Source organism: Canis aureus, chromosome 3 (assembly GCF_053574225.1).
Source record: "Canis aureus isolate CA01 chromosome 3, VMU_Caureus_v.1.0, whole genome shotgun sequence".
Lineage (NCBI taxonomy): Eukaryota > Metazoa > Chordata > Mammalia > Carnivora > Canidae > Canis > Canis aureus.
In genome coordinates, this window is record NC_135613.1 from 234,593 (window position 1) to 259,203 (window position 24,611).

At 37.5% G+C, this 24,611-nt stretch overlaps 1 long non-coding RNA gene across 2 annotated transcripts in view; it reads left to right on the forward strand.

The window, feature by feature from the left end:
- LOC144306148 (uncharacterized) overlaps positions 1-24,366 on the forward strand; it is a 65,196-nt gene extending 40,830 nt beyond the window's left edge. For both annotated transcript variants that reach the window (XR_013373178.1, XR_013373170.1), the window contains 3 exons: positions 553-669; positions 3,596-3,875; positions 24,352-24,366. This is a non-coding gene — a long non-coding RNA (uncharacterized LOC144306148). The remainder of the gene's footprint in view (positions 1-552; positions 670-3,595; positions 3,876-24,351) is intronic.
- Positions 24,367-24,611: the final 245 nt, after the last annotated feature.

Below are 24,611 nucleotides of genomic sequence, written 5' to 3' on the forward strand. Positions count from 1 at the left end.
ATATGAACAAGTGCATATTAAATAGTCTACAGTGTGGCATTTGTGAAAGTGCCTTATAAAGCTGATTAGGAAAAAAGTGCCTTATAAAAGTATTAGAAAAAAACTGTAGGGGGGCCGGGGTGGCTCAGCTGGTTAAGTGACCAACTCTTGATTTTGCCTCAGGTCACTTAGGGCTCAATCTCACAACCCTGAGTTGTGAGATTAAGCCCTGAGTTAGGCTCTCAAGTCTGCTAGAGATTCTCTCTCTCTCTCCCTTCCCCTCTGCTCCTCCCTCTGCTTGTACTCTTTCTTTCTCTCTCTTTCTCTCAAATAAGTAAAGAAATAAAATCTCTAAAAAAACCCCAGTAGCTTGCTACTAGCCTAGTTTTAATTCTTTGAAATTGAACTATATAATATGGGCTTTTCAGAATAAATCAGCCAGCCAGAATTTGGAGTTTTGTCATCTAGCTACATTTTAGGGGAAAACATATTGGGTATACTGTTACAAACAAGGTATTATCATATCTAAATGAGAATATAGGAAATTAATATTCTTTTTTTTACATTGAGAAGGCCATTGTCAGAAACATCTATTCATCTGAAAACCCATGGAAATGAGCTCTCCACTAACACTGCCTGAGCCACAGCATCGGCTGCCTCACTTCTGTCCTCATCAAAGTTTGATCCAGGGTAAATGCAATGTTTTCGTCACTGGCTCCTATGTTCAAATTTATGTGTCCATTTTCTCTCTATATACCATCTCACATGAAACTGTGCTAAGAATAAAGTCAACTATCAAAATAACTTTTTAATGCAATATCCTTAATTGGTCAGAGATTTTTCAGCAATGGAATTTTTTTTCATTTATCCAAAAAATCCTCGCATACTACCAAAACCCTCCATCTTTTAAAATAAATTTTTAAAATAGGTGCACATAAGTTTAGCAGTGAAGTCTCAATCCTTTCATTTTCTGCTTATAATCAATTTAGGACTATTTATCCTACAAAAGAAATAAGAGCAAAGAGTTTGTTCCTTTGGCAAAACGAACTCAGAAAGTATAGACTAGCATGAGTTATCCATGCTCCCCAGGCCATATCTTGAAATATGTTCTCATTGTGAGAATAACTGTTTTTTGTCTTCATAGTCAATTTATCCATATTTCACTTAGCATTAAATTACAAATTTACTTAGTTTTCTTGTGCTATCCTACTTTTGCTTTAAATTTGTGTGAATTATACTAAACGTGTATCATATGTTTTACTAGTAGAATCCTTCAATTTTCCTTTTTATTTACTCACATTTAGCTGTTGACATAAGAGAAGATTTGACCCTATCAGTTTTCCTCCTGTGACTTGAATTTAATGACTATATGCTTTAGAGAGTAAACTCTAAGATTTTAATTTTCTCCTTCTGTTCCCAAAAAGCTGTTGTTCAGATAGGAGCAAAACAGCATGTTTTAAACAAATAAGAATGTTTAATGTGCAAATTATCGGTATAATGTGAGGCGATGTGACAATTATACTTCAGTGTGGAGGCTTGATATTACTCTATTATTATCCTTAAATGGGGGAAAATATCCTTTATTCTGAGGGTAACCATATGCAAAGTGTTCATCAGAATATTGCAGGATCTTTGGGATTTGGTTGAAACGTTGAGTCTCAACACATCTTCACAGATCCATTATGAGGGCAAGTGTGTGAACGAGTTCTGATGTGACAATGTCTCCTCCAGTATTTAAAAAAAAATAATTCAGATGGTTTATACTTTTGGATATTGCAAAGCCAAAGCCACAGATCCTTTCATACTTGTTGAAGAGATGTCCATTGCATTTGGATGCATTGCTCCATCGGAACAAAAAACACAATGCTTTCAGGGCTTCACAAGCAGATACTTAGTAGCTTTCTAAAAATGCATGGCTGCTAATTTTTCTAATTATTGGAAATCAGGATCAAAGAGGCCTTTTTCAAGTGTGAACTCCAGCTACTTAAAGAACATCCCTCTAGAATAATTACACACATGCACGTGACTGTGGTGCTCTTCATCTCCTTCTTCCTCTTGCTTCCTTTTGTGGAGGATTTGCTACTAGCCTTCATATTCATACCTTATGTGGTTTGGGTGCATCCCATTATGATAGCTGAGGCTGATTTTTCATTCAGTAAGTGCATTAGCTTTGACATCTGCCAATATTCTTCTGAAGTCCACTCACCAGTCCACTCTGTATCCTCTTACTCAAAAGCTGGTGAGGATCATTTTAACCAGAAGAAGTAAACACATTTCTCACATAGAGTTTACATGCAAATGGAAGTTTGAAGCCTACAAAATAGTGGAGGAAGAATGGGTTTAACAGATGTTAAAAGTATTTGTATTATAAGCAGCACTTACTGTGTGCTGTTATGTGGCAGGCAGTGTTATGTATGCTTTTCCTGCTTTATCTCAGTTATTCTTGCAAACAAACACTCACTGGGTAAGGAAAGTATCATCTCTGTGAGGTGGTTACTATTGTTATCGCAATTTAACAGACGAGAAAACAGAGGCAGAGGTAGGTTATATATTGAGCCAAAGCTCAAGAAGCTGTTGAGTGTCTGAACTAGGATCGGAACCCAGACTGAGTTTAAGCTCTTAAGTGCCATGCAGCACTTCTCCCTGGGAGCAGATGATTGTAGGTAGAAGATAAATGTGGGGAGAGGCATGTTGAATTAAAGAAGGAGAAGAAGAAGAAGAAGAAGAAGAAGAAGAAGAAGAAGAAGAAGAAGAAGAAGAAGAAGAAGAAGAAGAAGAAGAAGGAGGAGGAGGAGGAGAAGGAGGAGAAGGAGAAGGAGAAGAAGAAGAAAGAGAAGAAGGAGAAGAAGAAGAAGAAGAAGAAGAAGAAGAAGAAGAAGAAGAAGAAGAAAAAGAAGAAGAAAAAGATCTCTAAGTGATAGTGAGAACCACTTCCTCTATGACAGAGAATTATGCAAAATATTTTGTAAGCATATCCAGCTTAATTTAAAAACTAATGCTGGAGTTTAGATGTCATTATATCCATTGTATGGATAAGAAAACTGAGTTGGATTGGAATCTTAGTGTGGTAGTTTCAACATTATGATCTGAGATATATTTTATCTGTCAGGCTCCAGCTGATTTTGTACACTTTCTTCATTTAATTATGCTGTGCTAAGAAACACACACACACACACACGCACACACACACACACACACACACAGACTTATTCCTTTTGCTAGCTTTAAGACGTGGTAGTTAACTCTAGCCATAACCAATAAAAATTTATTTGGTTGCATAGTATTTGCCTCACTCCACAGAGGGAGCCAGATTTCCTCTACTGCAGTAACAAGGAAGCTCCTACATGACCTGAGCATCTTTCAGGGAAACGTGGGTATTACATTCTCCTAAATGGAGAGGAATATTTTTCCCTTAGTCCTATTACATGACAGCTTTTAAATTTCATAACACAAATGACCACCTACACGTAAGAGTAATAAAAGCTTAACTTGCCATAGGGGACAAAATGCTATGACGCAACAGACCAAGGAGTAAGTGAGATTCCTGGGAAGGTCACTGGCTGAGGCTACTTGATAAACTCTAGTCCTCATGTGGACCCACTGTTCGATGTTTCAGTTTCAGATGCTGAGTCTGGTCATAAGAACGCAGCCGGCCAACAGTCTCTTGCTTAGACTTCTCAAGAGGGTGACAAAATAAAATCCACGTAAAGCTGTCAAAGGAAGGGCTCATCACCGAATTATGTGTTGCTCAAGTAACCCATCCGAAACCAAATGTGTCCTTTGCTCCAACTCTTTTGAGAATTCAGCCAGTGAACACCAAAGGGCTCCATGACCATATCCCGTCTAAGTCTCTTTTAAGAAAAATGCAGGCAGATTCCTGAGTCGACCTTGTTCTGGTAAGTCTCCTTGAAGCAAGGTCATCATAATTCTCACCCACATTTTTCTGCTGTCTTGTCAGATGAATCCGTGAAATTCACAGATTAACCCAAGTCCCTCACTTAGACATTCTAAACGCACCAAATGTTCAAGTGTAACAAAAAATTACACATCTGGTAATTCTGCATGTTATTTATAGCCTTTCTGATAGAGGCATAATTGATTCAGAAATGTAATTTACAGCTTGGCATCTCCATTTCAAAGCCTCAATTCTATGACATCCACCAAGAGAGTAATCTCGCTTTTGTGGGGAAGCAGAGATAATAATTGGAAAGAATTTTTGTGTGATAGCCTCACGCTTTGGCATAAAGTTTTTCTTGCTCTTTGTCTTTCCCTTGCAAAGTGGGCAATATTCATGTCAGCCACACACTTTTAATTCCACAGTATGATTTATGGAGACATAAATGAAGCATAAAGTTGATCAACAAACCCTGGGGTGATGGCAAATGCTAAGGCAAGTTTCTCTTGCCCTCTATTTTTAATTGCAATCCTCATGAGGAAAACATTCTTTAATTTAACTAGGTAATTGTTCTTTTTGAAGAGAACATTTATTATTTAGTTCCATTTTGAAAATTACTAAAGAATGCTGGAACATTGTCTTTATCAAAGAATAGTAATAAAATTGCCCCCCCCACTTCTGCCTTTGGCTTCCCCACCCTTCTAAAATATAAAATGATTCCTTCACCTACTGCTAACCCCTGTCTAGGCATTGTGCACATTTTGAAGAAGATATATGGAGGAATTAATTTCCATTAGCTAGTGGGGTCCAGTGTGAGTTTTATTGAAATCGGTCTGAGTATCTTATATTTACCCTCTTGCCCTAAAAATAATTACTCTAATTCTGACCATACATATCTAATCTAGGCAATGTAAGACTACCTCAGGTTTTAATTAGCCGCTCAGATTTCTTTCCACTCCCAGAAATTGATCTGTTTAGATCAATTTAGATCATTGCTGGCCCACCCAGATACAGACTAGATCATTATTGGTGCAATTTATGATACTGGGAGAAAATTTCTCCTGGCCATTCATTGAGTTCTACCTTCTGGACTTCTCTTGGCTCCCTGGTTTTCATTCCTGCCTTTGATACTGGTATCAGACCCAGTATATGCCACCCATCGAACTCTCAGCATTAGCTCTGTTCTGAGAATCCAGCTGCGATGCTCCCCATTTGCAAATGTGACTTCTCTGGTTGTGGACACTGGCCCAGGTGGAGTCAGAATTCACTGCAGCCCTTTTGTTCTTCTATTATTTTTTACTTGATTCATCACAAGAAATCAGAAATATACTTCAAAGCATAGTAAGCAAATAAAAATTATACATATACCAAATATAAACGCTGTCATCAAATTTGTATATTTTCAAGTCTATCATCTATATCGATCTATCTATCATCTATCTATCTATCTATCTATCTATCTATCTATCTATCAATCATCTATCTATCTATCATCTATCTATCCATCTATCATATATCTATTTGATTAACATCATATTGGTAATGCATATTTTGTTTGATTTTCACTTAGTATTTTATCATTTCTATGGCCCCTTCTATGAAAAATTTCAAAGACTTTTTTATTTTGAAAAGGAAAAACGCTTTTTTTTTTTTTTTTACCTTTGAGATGTGCCCAAGTTTGTTCACTCACTTCTATGTTTTGGCATTTTGCATAGTTACCAGTTCTTTGTTTTTGTAATCAAACCTCGATGAATATCTTGGTATTTATTTAAAATTCTTCATTGAGTACTTATTTTGTGCAAGACCCTGTTTTACGCATTGAAAATTCATCAAATGTGGTTGCTGAATTGAATAATCTTGGAAACACAGAAGTCTACAGAGGAATAGGGGGAAAAAAGGCAATTGCATTATTGTGTGAAAAGTGCTCGGGGCATGCGATATATACTGGAGAAAACTGGAAGTCAAAGAATACTTCTTTTAAAAAAAATATTTATTTATTTTAAAAAGAGAAAGAGCATGTGGAGGGAAGTGGCAGAGAAAGTGTTTAGCAAACTCCTCAGCACAGAGCCTGAGGAGGGGCTTGATCTCAAGAACCTAATATCAGGGTCTTAGCTGAAATCAAGAGTCAGATGCTTAACCAATTGTGCTGCCCTGGAGCCCTGGAAGTCAGAGAAAACTTGGAAGAGGCAGTCTTTAGACTCAGACCTCAGACGTGAATAAGAATTTACCAGATAAATGAAAATATTGAGGAAGGAGCCACTGTTCTAACTGTAGTCAACAGCAAGTTCCAATACCTATGAGCAAGAAAAAAAAAATCTGACAACTTAGAAAAACTACAAGTACTTCAGTATATCTAAAACCTTGAGTGTGAGGGGTAATGGATTTCTTGAGAAGACAGGTTGAGGCTAGATCAAGAAAAGACTTTTACAAAATTTTAAGGAATGTATTCTTTATCCTGATGGCAGTGGAAAATTTTAAACTATTTTAGCCAGGGGGGTTGAGGGGACAACATAATTACAAAGGCATTGTGAACGATTACTGGTGACTTTGTGCAGATTGCATTGGTGGGAGCAAAGTAGACAAGAAGGCTAGTTAGGAAATGATTCCCTTAATGCAAAGCATCGATGATGATAGTTGGACCTAAGATAGTAGGAGACTGGGAATTAGGATGGAGATAAAGGAGGCTTTTTTTTCCTTTTAATTAATAGTGACAAGACATGATGGTTTTATTTAGCAAGTAAGGAAGAAGAAGCAGTCGAGGATGGAGTTCATGGGGGGAGGTTATGATGCTATGCGTTTACAGAGGCCAGCATAGGGAGGATACTTTTTTTTTTTTAAAGATTTTATTTATTTGAAAGAGAGAGAGAGTGAGGAGGGAGGAAGGAGGAGGGAAAGAGAACCTGAAACAGCCTCCATGCCAAGCACAGAGCCCAACATGGGGCTTCATCCCAAGACTATGAGATAAGGACCTAAGCCAAAACCAAGAGTCAGAGCCTCACCGACTGAGGTACCCAGGAGGCTCAGGAGGGATATGTTTAAAATCTGTGATATTCTTGAAGAACAGGCAGTTTTTATGTGAAATTTAAAAGAGAGATTTGAGTGTGAGTAGAATAGAGATTTGAGAGATATGTTGACTATGATCATTTTATTAGAAGATAATCCTGGAAGTGAAATTATTCATCAAAATTTATTGATGCATCTGACATAGTGATGTTTAGAAAGGTCACAGCTGTTGGCCTGTTGGCACAATAATTTGGATTTTGGACCAGCCTGTCACTGTATTCTTAGAGACCTTTTGTACTTTGGGTTTATTGCTTGAGACCAGAATGCCTCTTTCTTTTCATTCCACTGTTGTAGCATCAGAATGTCTGCAGGAGAACCATTTTACATCATGACTCATTTCTCTGGTCCTCGTGGGACAGGAGGAGATTAAATGCATGACATCTTTGAAGTGTTGTTTTAGCATTCTGAGTAGCAGCTGGAATATTTCTATCAACAATAAATAACACAGTGAAAGAGAGACCTTTTTTCAATATCTGGCTTCTACTCAAATTGTGGACTCAGCTGTGATCCTTAAATATTTTAATTAATGTCTCTCAAAGGGAGGTTTTACTAAAGCAAATGAGAGGCACCTTGATACATATCCATTTATGTACTGAAGCTTATGAGCAGGGGGCTCTGACATTCCCTAAAGATCTTACCTTTCATCTTGGAATATATGATGCTTCCCACTCAGATGATAGGTCTACATTCCTTTTACTATATCACTCTATTCCAGAAACAAAGGAAAGGAATTAATCTATTAATCAGATGGTGAGTCACTGAGTGCTGGAGAATGGGTTTTGCATTAAGACATGTTGGGGTTCTAAGACCGTATTCATATAGCTAAGTAGTTTATTAACCTTTTGAAAGGATAGAGTGACTGAGGAAAAATATTACATGTGAATGTACTCTAAATCCATTATAAGAATAATGTTCCTGACCGTACTGGAAGTAAGTAGTAGAACCCATATTCAAACACAGGGAGTCCAGTTTCAGAAGGTGAACTGGAGATTACACAGTATTCTGGGTGAAATAGTTCAAGAGTGTCTAGAGCAGAAATCATTCTTGGTTCTCATTCTGGGATTCACACTAAGTAATAATCTCACAAAGGAAGGCAGGTTAAATTACAGTAATGGTGTCAGTATGCATGGAAGACAAGAATTTCTAAATGTCTTGTAAAAAAATTCCTTGTGTAATTTCTAACAAGGAATAAGCAGATTGACCTTTTGGTTCTATCTGTTCTTACCCTTAATTAGCAAATATTTGTCTTCTGTGAGCAGAAACTGAATAGTCATTGGGGTTTAAACAAGTCATAATCCACATGAAAAGAAAACAGTAATTTCTTTTTGGGAAGGGATGGGATTTCATTATTTGATTGGGTTTTTAAGGTCCACCTAGCCAGTGCATATGTAGTGAATCCACCGTGGATATCAGCTAAAGCAGAGGCCAAATTCCCTTTATTTGAGTAGTAAAGAGGTACTTCACTTAAAGTCAATATGAGCTCTGGGTGTGACAGGACTGTTGAGGAGGACCACAGACAATCTCTTATACCACTGAACCCTTCATTCTTGGCTTTTCCATTTGCTTTCTATCCTTGATTGAACTTTGGAAAGAAAAGTCAGTCATTTTCACATTCTATATGTATTATATGTAAACATTTTATATCAGCTGTTTTTTTTTTTTTTTTTTTTTTTTTTTTTTTTATTGGTGTTCAATTTACTAACATACAGAATAACACCCAGTGCCCGTCACCCATTCACTCCCACCCCCCGCCCTCCTCCCCTTCTACCACCCCTAGTTCGTTTCCCAGAGTTAGCAGTCTTTATGTTCTGTCTCCCTTTCTGATATTTCCCACACATTTCTTCTCCCTTCCCTTATTTTCCCTTTCACTATTATTTATATTCCCCAAATGCATGAGAACATATAATGTTTGTCCTTCTCCGACTCAGCTGTTTTAATAGCTCTTTGTAGTGGTTGATTCTGTCTTCCGTAAAACAAGCCAGCATTAATCTCTTGGTGTTTAATAATACTGATTAATTTTCCAGTAAAATATCAATATTCATCAGTAATGAATTTTTATAAGGGCTGATCTTTGAGTCTCCCTTCTGTCATCTAGGATAAACTCAAGTCAACCTGACCTGTCTGTATTTGGAGGATGATATGTGACATTTAAGGATTTCTAAGGTCAAGCAAAGGAGGTTACCCACTGTGTTGATATATGGATGTACTGTCAATAGTTGGACACACTAACACACTAAGATTACTCACCATCGCAAGGGCTAAAAAAACCAGAAATGCTGGAAAACTAGCTAATAAAAGGCAGCTCCCACATTACAGTTAAGTGCTCATTTGTCAATATTTATTGGGGAAGTCCCGTGTTTCGCCTACAGTTTATCAGTGGCATTAGATTAAGTAAGTGGTAGGAATACAAGAAAGGTCTGAGATTCTTAAATTTAAGCCAAGGTTGGGCTTCCGTGAATGCCGTGCTACTTTAAATCTTTTTCCATCCTGGGATATGAAAAGCTAAGGAGCCCATTAGAGAATGAAATTGGTTCGACTGGCCTGCCTATTTTCTCATAACAGAGTTCTTCACTTTTAATGCTAATATTTGAAGCAGCACTCATGAAAATCACATGACATTCACGGGCATAGTCACATTGGAATTTTAAAACTGTGTGTGGGTTGGGGGATGTTATTAAGTAATAACAGGGAAAGAAAATATTGAAAAGGTCCTTTGAAATCCAAAAACGTCGGGATGGAATCACATCACTACCATTCATTAGCCGGGCCATTTAGACAAGTCATTTATCTCCGTGTTAAATTATTCTATTTGCCTACTTAGTATCCAGTCTCCTTCCTTCATCTTATCATTACTTAATTCCTTCATTTCTTCATTTATTAAATACATAACATTTACTATATGTCCGATCTTATTCTAAGCACTTTGCAAATATTAACTCTTTACTAACACTGATTTTACTAACTTGAGTTTAGGATACTCAATGTACTGGCTTCCCTTGCAGAGATAGGTGGTTATGTGATAGAGTTCTGAAGAAGAAGATAAAGTTTTGGATGGGGATTCCAGAAAATCTATTGTCATTTTAATAAAATGGGACAGATTTGGCTGGCATGGCCCTTTTGTGTTCATCCTTTGCTCTTTATCTTCCCAGCTGGAATGTGTTTACAATGTCCAGATGTCCAGCAGCCACATTGAAAGAATAAGGATAAAACCCACAGGCTGGGGATGGCACGTCAGGGAGGCAGAAGGAGCCTGAGACCCTGACTTTGACAGTGTTGACCCTTTGTTCTAACCTCTGCTACCCACTGCAGACTTCCTATTACCTGAGAAACAATGCTTTGCTTGCCCAAGCCACTATTAAGTTTTCTGTAGCCTGAATAATTCTGTTAAACTTTCTTTGGGTTTCAGTTTATTCATTTGTAAAATGAGAACTGTATTCTCTCAAGGAGAGTACTGTTAGGATAAAACAAGACAGAGCATCTGAAACACAGAGCACATAATGTAGTTCAGTAAACTCTACTTCTCCTTGCCACTTGGACATAAACTTTATTTTAGCACACATGGGGATAGGGATAAGGGTAGGACATCAGATAATTTTGATTTCCACTGACATTTTATACTCGTTAGCTTTTAAACTATAATTTTCTTTTCTCTTCTTTTTGAGAGGAGGGGATGAGTAGAGGGAGAGAGAGACAAAATACCAAGTCGACTCCCCACCGAGCGTGAGTCTCAATCTCACAACACTGAGATCATGACCTGAGCCAAAATCAGAAGTCGGTTGCTTAACGGACTGAGTCATCCAGGCACCCCTAAACTATAATTATTTATTCCCTTGTTTTTTGTTTGTATTGCCCCCACAGGCAATGCTATTAGGGCACAGCAACTGACCACTTACTGTGAAGTCTTGTCAAATTTGCCTTTTAAAATTTCTTCTTATATTTAATGACAAGGGAGGAGGAAGACTAATGTTGATGTAGGAATAGAGAACAGATACTGCTATATTTTTGAAAAATATGTGCTTTGATTATAGGGAGATGTGCTTTTGAGTCCCATCTCCTTAATATGTGAACTGTGTGACCATTATGGCAATTTGCTTAACCTTTCTAAGCCTTAGTTTCTCACTTGGAAATAATGGGGAAAATCCCATTTCTTGGACACCTTGTAAATGTCAGCTAAGTTAATGTCCTTAGAGACCCCAGAAGAATCCCATAAGCCTCCCTTTCTTTTGCCTACATCTTAGTTTTTCACCGACAATACTTAGGCTTTTTGTTGTTGTTGTTCTTATCAGTTTGTTTTTGTTGTTGTTGTTGTTGTTGTTTTTTGCTGTTCTTATCAGTTTTTGCAGGCCAATTCCAAGGAATTTCTTAGAATATACTCTTCAAGTAGCCAGAGAGAAGGATGTCTCTGTGTTGGGTCTCTGCCAATGGAGTTCCATTATTGATAAAGCTGAAATGGTACTTTAATGTCTTTCCCAAAGGGATTCACTGTAAGTGGTGTTTTGCAATGTAGGAAGATGTATTTCATTTGTAAAACAGAAGATAAAAAGCTTTGAACATCAAAAACTCTTTTAGATGCAGGATCCTCATAAACCATTGCATTCTGGAGAGGTTGAGGTTTAGAAAACAAAATGGAAATGTGGGCAGAAAAAATGACAAATACTCTCAACCCTCATTGACTTAAGTAAAACGAAGATTTGCTCTGTTCAAAATATCTGTTGACACTGGAGCACTTGCAAGTGAGTAACCTAACAGATATTGGAGACTAACACAAATCTTTAAGCTATTTTCCTCATTTGCAGTTGCGAGCCGGGGGCATGGAGTGAATGGAGAGAAAAAGTGGTTGAAATCGTATCAAATGATGAAATTTCCAGAAGCTCAAAAGATTACAGATTTCTGGTCACTTATTGAAATTCTGAGAGGCAGCAGATATCATCTGTGTTACCTTAAGAGGCAGTGGCCTCATGCAGTTCCAAAAATACCCAGGGACAGAGAGAATATTTAGAACCATCCCCAGATGGAAAAGCTGCTTCTGAAGAAAGTGGATTCTTTTACATCAGAGGAATCATAGAGGGTATATTTGTCATATCAATTTGGACTTTTGCTTTTGATTTCTTAGCAGATGGGGTCTGTGCAGTGGGAGACTTCTCTTGCGCTGAAACCGACAGCCATTTGGTGTTAGGTAACCCTTCCTCGTTGGGAAAAGACAACTGGACTAGATTTAGACACTCAATCCAAGTTGAATCAGTCATGCTCTTTGACAATTTATATTGTGAAAAACAGAGACTGGAAGTGAGCACTGAGCCAGGGCAATGGCAGATTTCTAGATGGAGGTCTAGCAACCTCTAAACTGAGGTCCTTGGAGTTTCTCCCCCCCTTCGGAGAGGGTAATAGAAGATCTTGGAATAGGAGGTCTACACAGAACATTCTCCTAGTTACCACTGTCCATCCTTGTGCCTCACACCTCTGCTTTTCACACAGATTCAGCAAACAGCTCCTCCATGGTTTCTGGGGTCTTTCTTCTTGAGGGGAATTTCATAAAGAGGAGGCTACAGGGGTGAACTATGGCTACAAATACAGTTGACCTTGGAGCTGCTTCTGGTATATTCTCTCTCCTCCTCCAATATCCAGTCTAAATTCTTTTCACTCTGAGCTCTCACCTCACTGCTCACCAGATGAGCAGATCTGGGTAGCTCATCTGGTAGTGTGACCAAAACTTCATACCTGAATGATCTGAACATTGGATAATCACACCTCCCTCAGTGAGGCACCGTTACATGTGTGTGCTCATAGTTATTCTGTGATATGAGGGCGCCAGGACGTACCTGGTTGAGCCTCGGTTCAATGTATATATTTCTCCTCGCCCCTATTGTATAAAAGCAGCCTTAGGTTTTCCTGCTGATCAGGGCACATTACTCCCACCAGTACAGTGACTCTTCTTTTCATCTGCTGGCCCCTGGACACAAGTAGTCTAAAGGACCCTGGAGGCAGCTGTATCTGGTAGCTCAATAGAAGAACCATGATGATGTCTGCTCATGAATCTTGGGTCCAATATCTCCAATTTTTCATAGCCTAGAATTATGAGGACAGAAAGCATGAAGTCCCCTGTGGCTCAATTGGGAGAGATGGTAAGTGGGGACACTTCTGCTCCCACTTACCCATGTATTTTCCCTGTTGGGAAGATAGCATCATATAGTGATCTCTGATTTTTTAAAAGATTTTATCTATTTATTCATGAGAGACACAGAGAAAGGGGGAGGGCACAGACACAGACAGAGGGAGAAGCAGGCTCCATTCCATGCAGGGAGTCTGACATGGGACTCAGGCCCCCAGGACCACACCTGCGGGCTGAAGGCAGCACTAAACTGCTGAGCCACCTGGGCTGCCCACTGATCTCTGATTTAATAAGTATGTTATGTCCCGAAGGATGAAACCCTATTTTTTTAGTGTTTCTTCCAAGCTGCCATTGTACCTGTGCCTTTTGAAGCAGTTCCAATGGTCTGTGAAGCTAACTGGTGTCGTCTGTGATGTGACTAGTAAATCTCATAGTCATGGGCCCACTCCTACACCTCTTTTGCTGTAGAGTAGGTCCCCTGGTTGAATGCTGTGCTGTGTGGAACTTCATGCTTGTCGACCAGGAATTCTGCAAGTACTCAGACAGCAGTTAGAATATATTTCTGTGAATGAAAGGCAAATTCACATCTGGAATAGCTGTCTCTTCCCGTAGTCTGTGAGGCATATCCTTGTGGCCACCACAACTTCTTAACCTAGACTTTGGAGCTAAATCTAATGATTTAGTCCCGACCTTGTTTTCTGAAGCCTAATGTTCCCACTACTGTATCTTGTGAAGCCTCTCTTCTGGCGAGGCCATGGATTTTGATGTTTTGTGCCTCAGCACCAGTTTGATAAGGAAAAGGGAAGAAATGTAACTCACATTTATAATATGTCTCATGAACTAGGACTTGGTTTTGCTCCCCTTTTTGTTTATTGACTTGCTTGTTTGCATGTTTTTTTTTTACAGTTAGGAACACTCAACTTAAAAAGACATTCTCTCATGGCATAGACTTGTATGTTTGGAGATTGTGTAGAGTTATTTAGGATGAGACAAGCAGTAAATGTTTTTCAGTAATCCTCATAATCTTGGCTCTCTGTTTTATGATGTTATCCCCAAAGGAAGCTGGAAGAGTTCTTTATCCTCGATCAGAACTGTGAAGTTTTGATTTGCTGTTTGCAGAGTTTGGGAAAACTGGTCAATCCAGGTGAGACTACAAAATCCCTATGAATCATGGAAAATATTAACATAGGCCTGTTTGGAAATAAATGCGCATTTTCTCTAGAGTTCAAAGGATTTACCATCTGGTTCAATCTGCTGAACTAAATTTGAAGAAGATCCCCTCTTCCTCCACCTTTTTTTTCCTCAACAATTTTGCTGTATGAAATCAAGCCCTGAGTTTTGTTTTGATTTAGCTCTAATTGGAGCGATGCTTTTACTGAATCTAATTTCAGTTGGAACTAATTACAGGGGAAAAGGTCATTGCTGCACTGAGAGTATTACTCTGCTCAAAATATATTGGCATCATATAATATTAACTCTACTTCTGTAGAGATATAAATGAAGACAAGAATAAATTACCAAAACATTGTGGATCTTCCTTTTGTTTAAATCAGTAGGGAAAAATCTATACCCAGTTATTGACAAGAAAACCTTTCTTAGATATGAATAAATATAACCTTTACAGTTGATTTGTGTCTATTTCCTGATAACAATGTGGGAATTGCCAAGTAAGAGACATATTTTGTGTCTATTGAGCTTGAAATGATGACACAATTGTATTTCGATTGATGTACTTCTGTACTCACCTGTACAAAATGCTCTTATAATAAGCTGGCAGTCTAGGAGAAAAGGAGACAAACACCTTTTTTTTTTTTTTTTTTTGAGGGAGGAGACATTTAAGTGCATGTATGAGAAACATTTGTCCAAACTTAGAGTAAGTCATTGACTTCTAAATAGTTATGTGAAATTTTAGCTAATGCTATTACCCTTCTGTCTGGGGCAGATTCATCTTTCTTGCTAGACTCACACTAGATTCTTGTTAATGTGCATCTATTAAAGCATTCCCTGCCACTGTCTGCCAACCAATGGCTATTGCTCTGGGGTTTTATACAAGTCAATGTCTATTACATAAAAAGTAATACAATTTTGATGTCAGGGTAAAAGTGTTATGGAATATAACGCAGCATCAGAGTTTAGTCTCCACAGAAATTCGTTTTTACCTATCATCCAGCTTTGAATGGTCATTTAAATAATTCTCACATGAACAGTTGAAGATGTCTAATAATCTGCCTCAATTTCCTCAATGTGATGGGGAACTGACCCTGTATGCGAAAACATGGATGAGAGTATGCACAAGGTTTCTTAACCTGCCTTCTCTGTATAAGCCTCCTTGCAGATTTCTTCTGCTCTTTTGGTGGTCGTGGTAGTAGTGAGAGCACTATTTACTTATCAAAAAGGAATGAGAGGTTGATATTCTCAACTCTCGAGTATTGAGTGCAAATAAATTAAATAAAAATATCCATGGCTTCCAGCAGTCTACCAAGGTTGGGAAACCGTTTGTGGTGGGATGCCAGTAATATAACACATATTCTAAAGAAGTGTATTAACACTAGAATCTGTATGCAGGCCCTGTGATATCTATTAAATAATTACTTTGATCCAAATAGAAGCAATAAAATATTTTCCTTTAAACTAAGAATTCACTACCTTGGAAATATATATGCAAGACACTGGCTCTATTCAGACTTCCAAGTATCCAGGTAGTAAAGACTATATGGAGTCATAGAGGAAATGGAAGACCTATCAGTATCAATTATTGGTATGCATCCTTGTAGGATTATTGGTTCAAAAGCCCCTTTGCCTTTGTGTATTTATTTATGTATTTGTTTGTTTAAAACAATCTGCTCATTGCTCAGCACTCAGGCTTAAGGAAGAGAGTTACATTATGAGTGATTAATGCGCCTAGAGCCACCAGCCAAGGTGACTCCTTGAACATAAGCAGTTAGTTAGTAGAATAATAATCCAGTTCTCTTTGGGAGAATTGATATTGTCTTGGTCCTGTACAGAGCACACTTATCTCCAAGTGGCCAGCTATGGACCCCACAGAGTAATCATACCCCACTATAACTCACCGATTTGCCGATTATCTGGAGGGGTCCCTCTCTGAGTTTTATGGTCTGTATAAAACTGTGAGTCATAGTTGTATGTATCACTTTAAATGAGCTAATTGCTGTCTCCTGGTGATCATGAGACCATTAATCAAGGCAACTAAACATAGTTCTAGTAATTTCACCGGAGAGGGGAACTTTTAGGAGAGACATACTCCATCAGGGCCCTATAACCCCATCTTCTCCCACTCAACACACTGACATTTTGTAATGCTAACATGAGCAAAGAATAATCATAATACTTAGCATTTATATAGCTCTTAACAAATATAGCTAATTAATCCTCATGCTACCTCAGAAAGGCAAGAACCATGTCTATTGTTATCCACACTTTTCAAACCGTGGGACTGAAGAAATGTTAAGAGATTCTCAGAAAGGTTAAGAGACTTGCCAAAGGTCACAAAACAAGATAGAAATAATAGAAGTTAAATTCCAGCTGAGATATCATGTCGTACAGACATGTGGCCTCTTGTTGTTGTGAAGGCCCATTAGTAACATGAGGCCTGCCTGGACTGTGTCAAATACCCGGTTGTGTTGTGGAGAAAATATAGTGCAGTAGCCAGAAACAGCTCATGCACATCCATCAGTAGTCGATCAGAGGAAAGAAGCAATGTGATCTTGAGTCTACCCCTGGCAGGAGAGCATGTGTCCTATAAAGCAGCTTCTTTCTCTTTTCTGCTCTTTTGGGATTATAGAATGGTATGTATGTGTGAAGCTCTTAAAAAAAAAGAAAAAAAAACTGCCAAAAAGTTGAGAGGCCTTCAGAAATACACTGTTCTTCTCTGGGCTAGTGTTAGACTAAGAGAATTCCCCCACTGAGGAATAATATGAGAAGGATAGCAAGTTTCCTATTTATAGACCCAAGAAAACTCAATAGGAATGATAATTACATGGCTCATATATCCCACTTGCAAAAGTACGTGCATCCAGAGAAAACAAAAATGCTGAAAAAGCCCAGAACAATTAAACAAACCAAAAGACCCCTAAAGTTTATCTATTCAACTGTGGGAAGTTGTCTTGATTTAAAAAAAGAATATTCCTTTTAATGGTCACCAATTCACATGGGCCAGTAGTAATGATAAATACATTCTAAACTGTAAAACTGCCTTGCAGAGGGAAAAAGGTTGAGATCTAGGGCTGAGCTCATAGGAGGAATGGGCCAATGTTTGTTAAATTAACACAAGGTCAGAGTTACAAGTAACATAAAGCATCTGTGGGTCTTGTGAATACTTGCCACACCAAATACTATTTTGTTTTTATCTTACTTTGTTTTCTCAAAAATCATTTTTCTATAGCTCTTTATCATTACTAATTAATAATTTTAGAATAAAGTTTTTCAGTTTGATGTTCTGAAAAGGAAAACTTGTCTCCCTTAATTTTACTAATACCTGGAGTGCTGGCAGGAAAAAAAAAAAAAATTCAGAGTGGGGAAGGCAGATGGGAAAGATGGGAGATGTCACCACACTAGTTACCGGGGGATATTACCTGCTACCCTGGCCCAACCCTTAAGGCACAGTGCTGATGAGACAAGATCCCTTGGTTTGTAGAGCAAAAATGAGATAATATGAGACTTCCTAAACACTTCATAAAAGATAAAGGGAAAGCAGAACCAAATTAAACCACGCAACTGTAGTAAGCAAGAATATCCACCTACTACTCAAACTACAATGATCTTAAGAAAAATCAACTCAAATTACCTGTTTCATGGCTCCAAAATAGCTGGCACTTCTCTCCAGGCATTTTTGCCTGAGCTGCATATTCAAGATCACACACTTCAGAGGATGTAGGTCTGGAACTCCTTTTTAAAGCCTATTTTAGTTGGTTAATAGTCCACACCAAAATCGAGCCATCAATATAAAGATATTTATTCTTAGCAAAATCTAATATAACTCAAGTATTCAAATGTTTGTTTCGATCTATTGGTCAATCCTACACATAAGATATAGAGTGATGACATTTAATAAAGTTCTCATTAAAATACCACAATTTTATTTGCTAGAGATTGATATCTTAGAAAAAAGGGCTGTATTTGGCAACAGGAGTCTGCTGAGCATGCTAAGTGGGATTAGAAGCTGAGCATCCCGGGACCTAAACTACCGCTCTCACTTTGTAGTCTGAGAACATACTGTGTAAGAGCGAGGCAACTGGCCACCAGGAGAGAAAGATACAGGAAGAAACTGTGAATCCAAACTTTGATGGAAATTTTGAATTATTTGTGGTAAACTTTTAAATTATTTTTCTGTACTCAAACGGGCTGCAACCTAGAACCCCTTTAAACAAGACAATCGTGATTTTGTGTGAAAAGGTCATAAATCAGAATAGTTCCTTTGAGGCGTCAACACCCCAAAGATGGTCTTAACCATCTTGTCGTCAAATCACTCAGGTTGAAGGGTAAAAGTGGTACTTCATAATCAAATAATAAAAGATTGCTACATCTACCCACATGTTTTTGTATTAACTAACTCTAACTTCTGGGCATATTAGTGCTTTAGGGTGCTTTCACCCAATAGGACAGAATGTATTTGAATCATTAGTATTCTTGGGTTGAAGGCAACAAGGTACTCACTTTCAATTTTGAAAAGGTTCTCTCTCAAAGGTGACTTATACATTCATTATATTCTGATGCCTTGCCTATGTAAATTAGTAATCAAATATTCTAAATGGGTGATGGAAAATAATTTTATCTACTGCTAGCATCCTAAATCACACTCATAAGATTTAAAAAGTCTGATTGGGGAGTTTTGTTAAAATGTCTTCCTAAGTGTTATTTTGGTACATTTTCCAAGTTATTAAATCTTCTATAAGGATATGAAAAAAGTCTATATACATAGACGTAAAATTTATTTAGAAGGCAAATTGGATACAAAAATCTTTGACTATGTTCAATTTAGTCAACTTCTTCCTCATCAGATGAGCTAGTAGAATGAATGAACTTCAATTAACTTATTGGCTCCTTGGTCACATGATTTCTGTGTTAATCAATCATTTTAATAGATTTTCTTCTATTTTTTTTTGAGAGAATGAACCAACAAATTTTCTAACAATTCTCTATTTGCACAATACTTCAAGTCGTATCCATCATTCTCAGATGTTTAATTACAGTTCTATAAAAGTACAAGTAGAGGATGCAAATGCTTTGATTTGATGGAATCTGAGAGAAAAATCAGTAATTTAACTAGATAGAGATTTAGATAGAGAAGATTTAAAAGTAAAATTCTTATTTTAGTTTAGAGTTCTGAATTTTGACAAAATGTGTAGTCCTACAATTACTTTCATAATTAAGGAACAGCTTTGTCATCCTCCAAATTTCCCTCATGACCTTTGGGTCTTTCACTTAAGAAATGCATTTAAGATTTATTGATGATGGCAAGTTCCTCAAAAAATTAAAAACAGAACTACCCTTTGATCCACTAATCACACTACTGGATATTTACTCAATATGAAACTATTAATTTGAAGGGACACACCCCTACATTTATTACAGCATTATTTGCAAAGTCAAACTATGGAAGCAGCCCAAGTGTCCATAGATAGATGAATGGATAAAGAAGATGTGGTGTGTACACACACACAGACACATACACACCTACCACACAATGGAATACTATTCAGCCATAAAAAAGAATGAAATCTTGCAATTTGCAACATGGATGGAGCTAGAGAGTATAATAAGTGAAATAGGCCAGTCAGAGAAAGACAAATACCATATGATTTCACTCATATGTGGAATCAAAAAAACAAAAAAACAAAACAAACAAAAAAAAAACAAACACAAAACAACAACAATAACAAAAAAAAAAAAAACAAAGGAAAAAAATGAGAGACAAACCAAAAAACAGACTCTTAACTATAGAGAACAGATGATTACTAGAGAGGAGATGGATGGGCGAATGGGTGTAAAAGGTGAAGGGGATTAAGAGTAAGTCTATTATAATGAGCACATGGAATTGTTGAATCACTATATTGTCCATCTGAAACTAATATAACACTGTATGTTAACTACACTGTAATTCAAGTTTTAAAAAATTTTTAAAAAAGGATTTACCCAAGATGTGTGAATCAGTAGTTCATTCATTTTATTGATGAGCGACATTCCACTGTGTGGATGCACCACGGTTGGTTATCCATTCATCAGTAGGTATTTCAGTTGTATCTAGGATAGGTGATTATGGATAAAAAATATACTAAACATCTATGTCTAATATATTGCGAGAACTTAAGTTTTCTTTTTCTTAAGAATTTATTTTTAAGTAATCTCTATATCCATTGTGGGGTTCTTGAACTTATAACCTCGAGATAAAGAGTCATATGCTCCCCCGACTGAGGCAGCCAGATGCCCCTAAGTTTTCATTTCTCATGAAATGAAAATACATAAGAATGGGACTACACAGTCATATCGAATATGTGTGCCTAATTTATTAGATTGACAAACTTCTCCAAAGTGGCTGTAACATTGTGCATTTCCGTTAGAAATTTGTGAGAGTTCCAAGTGCATATCTGGCAGCACTGGGTATTCTATCTCATTATGTTTTTTGTTTCGTGTTTTATTGTGATATAATTGACATATATTAGTTTCAGGTATACAACATAATGATGCCGTGTGCGTATATATTGCAAAATGATTATCACAGTAAGTTGTTAACATCCATTGCCATAGAGAGTTACAAATTTGTTTTCTTGAGATGAGAACTTTTAAGACCTACTCTCTTAGCAATTCAAAAATATGCGGTACAGTATCACTAAGTTAAGTTTCCATGCTGCACGTTCCCTTCCCGGACCTCCTCATTTTGTAACTGGAAGTTTACGCCTTTTAACCACCTTTACCCATTTCTTCCATCCCCTACCTCCCACCTTTGACAGCCACTAGTCTGTTCTCTGTGTCTCTGAGTTTATGTTTTATTTGTTTCTGAGATTCTCTATATAAGTGAGATCATAGAGTGTGTTTCTCTCTGGATCATCTCACCTAACGTAATGCTCTGAAAATTCATCCATACTGTGGCAAATGGCAAGATTTCTTTCGTTTTTGTGGTCAAATATATATTTTTTAAATATATATTTATTTACCTCTCCCTTTTCCTTCCTTCATTCATTCAGTTTCCTGCCGTGGCTGTTGTAAATAATGCTGCGGTGAACACGGAGACGTAGGTCTCTCTTTGACTTAGTGTTTTCATCTCCTTTGAATGAATACCCAGAAGTAGAGTTGCTGGCATCTCTGAAGGTTCTATTTATTACTTTTTGAAGAACCTCTGCACTGTTTTCCAGGGTGGCTACACCTATTTACATTTCCCCCAACAATGCATGAGGGTTCTCTTTTCTCCACATTCTTATCAACAGCTGATATTTCTTGTCTTTTTGATAAAAGCCATTCTGGCAGGTGTGAGACGACTCATTATGTTTTTAATTTGCATTCTCATAATAACTAATAATGTCAGGCATCATTCAGAGATTTATTTGCCATCTTATATCTTCCTTGGTGAAGCGTCTATTCATCTCTTCTGCAATGTTTCTGTTGTGTTGTTTGCTTTCTTGATGTTTGAGATTTCTTTATATATCCTGGATATGTATTCTGGATGCAAGTATTTTTCCAGATGTATTTTCTGCAAATATTTTATCTTGGTCTGTAACTTGCCAGTTCATTCTCTTAACTGTGTCTTTTACAGAGAACTCTATAATTTAGATTTATCTATTTTCATAATTTATTAATTTCTTAAATAGGTCAGTGAATTACAACATGAATTTGGTATTGTCTAAGATATCTTTGCCTAACCCCAAGATCATAAGTATTTTCTATTTCATTCTAGAAATGTTGTAGTTTTAGGGTTTACATTAGGTCTCTGACAAATTTTGTGTTTACCAGTTGATACATTTACCTATTGAAAGTCATCTTGGTTGCTTCCTACATTTTGGAATTATGAACAAAGCAATGATAAACGTAGTGTCTAGGTTTATGTGTGGACATGTTTTCAGTTCCTTTGGGTCAATATCAATGAGCTCGACTGCTGGATCTTATGGTCAGACAATTGATTAGCTTTGTAAAAAACTGCCAAACTACCCTCCTAAGCGGCTGTACTATTTTACATTCAGGACTACAAGAAATCAGCTTCTGTTGTGCTGCATCCTGACCAGCATTTCATATTGTCAGTGTTTGGATTTTAGTCATTTTAATATACATGTTGTGGTATCTCATTGTTGTTTTAGTTTCTTCATATTTAAAATATGGTTTTCCCTAAAAGCAGAGTGCAGAGTTGAGAATTTTCTTTTACTTTTAGCTCCTTAAAAAATGTTCCTTAGATGGGCAGTCCCAGTGGCTCAGGGGTTTAGCACCTGCCTTCAGCCCAGGACCTGATCCTGGATACCCGGGATCGAGTCCCACGTCAGGCTCCCTGCATGGAGCCTGCTTCTCCCTCTGCCTATGTCTCTGCCTCTCTCTTTCTCTCTCTGTGTCTCTCATGAATAAACAAAATAAAATCTTAAAAAAAATGTTCTAGCCTATATAGCTTTTGATAAGTTCTTTTATAATGAATATCTTTGTTCCTTTTATGTAATGTCTATTTTCCTATACTTGCCTTCAATATTTTCTTGATATGTTTGGTTTCCAGCATGTGGCACTTATTTATTTATTTTTAAGATTTATTTTAAAATCCCGTTTGGTGTTCTCTGAGTTTCTTGGGTCTTTGAGTTCACATAATTATTTCTGGAATGTCTATGCCATTATCTTTTCAAATGTTTCTTCTGCCCTATTTTATCTCTCTTTTTTTTTTTTTATTGGGAAGTCCAGTTACATGTATACTGCAACTTTGTTATTGCCTTAAAGATCTAGGATATTCCTTTTTATTTTTATTTTTTTAACTCTTTTTACTTTGCATTCCAATTTGGACAGTTTCTATGACCTAACTTCAAGTTCACTGGTTCTTTCCTCATTTGTGTAGATGAACTCATCAAAGTCATTATTTATTTATGTTACTATGGTTTTTATTTAAATATACCATCTAAGGGGCACCTGGGTGGCTCATTTAGGCATCTGCCTTTGGCTCGGGTCATGATCCCAAGGTCCTGAGCTCAAGGCCCACATCAGACTCCCTGCTCAGTGGGGAGCCTGCTTCTTTCTCTCCCCTGTCTGCCAGTCTCTCTCAAATAAATAAATAAATAAAATCTTTAAAATATATTTTAATATATGATGAAGTTACTTTTCATCCCTTGTCTGAAGGAATTTCTGAAGAAATCTTAAATTTCTTGTCTGAGGGCCCACTATCGTGAGTCTAAATTTGGTTGATTGTTTTGTGCCTTGACAGTGGGTTTTTTCTTGTATATATGTCTCAGCTTTTGGTTGAATGATGGACACCCTATGTAGAATAGCAGAGATTAAGGTTTATGTGTAGAAATAGGGAGCTCTTTTTCTGCTAGACTGTTACTGTGTGGAGTTCACTTAATTCACTCAAGAGGTGAGTTGGGTTTGTGTTTTGTTGTTTTTATTATTGCTATGGTTCCTCCCAGTTGATCACTGGTTTCCAATTCCTTTGGAAATTCCTTCTAACCCTTAGAGTAGGGTTAGAAGTTGGAATATTCTTTCAATGGTTCTGTTCTACCCTCAGATTTATATATTTCTTATCAATATGAACACCAAGAAATGAGGCTTTTCCCCTCACTCTTGTAACTCTTCCCCTGAGTTAGACTACAGTCACACGTTCCTAGTTAATGACTGGGTGACGATAAGTGGCATGGGGTCATCCTGTCTTGTGCTGCTAAGGCCTCGGTTGTAGGCATGCCCTATCTCTTGATCTTGAGAAGAGCGATATTTCTGTGATCCAGCCTTTACGCCGTGGGTAGCATTAGGGTACCTCTAATGGTCTGGATCCAAGATGGATTATTGTCCCTTTTCCAGAGTCTGAGGATTATTTTTTGCTTCCTTCCATTTGCCTCAATGACTCTTTACCTATGCCCTGGCTGCTTATGATTTTTTCTCTGTGGGGGAGATAGGAGAGAAGGATCCAGCTGTGGCTTTGTGCCCATCCTACAGTCACTGGAAGAGAAAAGCTATTCCTGGCCCAACCCACCCCCACCCTGCCCCGGCCAACACCACTGAAGGAGGCTGTCTCATAGTTTCCCACTCCACCCCATTTTTCTCATGAGCACTGTATTAATTCACTACGCCTGCCATAACAAAGGACCTTAAACAACAAAAATTTATTGTCTTGCAGGCCAGAAGTCCAAAATCAAGAGGTCAACAGGGCTGGCTCTTTGTGATGGCTGTGAGAGAAAGGTATGTTTCGGGCCTCTACCTGACTTGTAGATAGCCATCTTCTCTCTATGTCCCTTCACATCATTTTCCTTGTATGTATATCTCTGTCCAAATTCCTCCGTTTTGTGAGAATACGGCCATATTGGATTAGAATTCACCTAATGACCTCAAGTAAACTTGATGATCTCTGTAAAGACCCTATCTTCAAATAAGGTCACA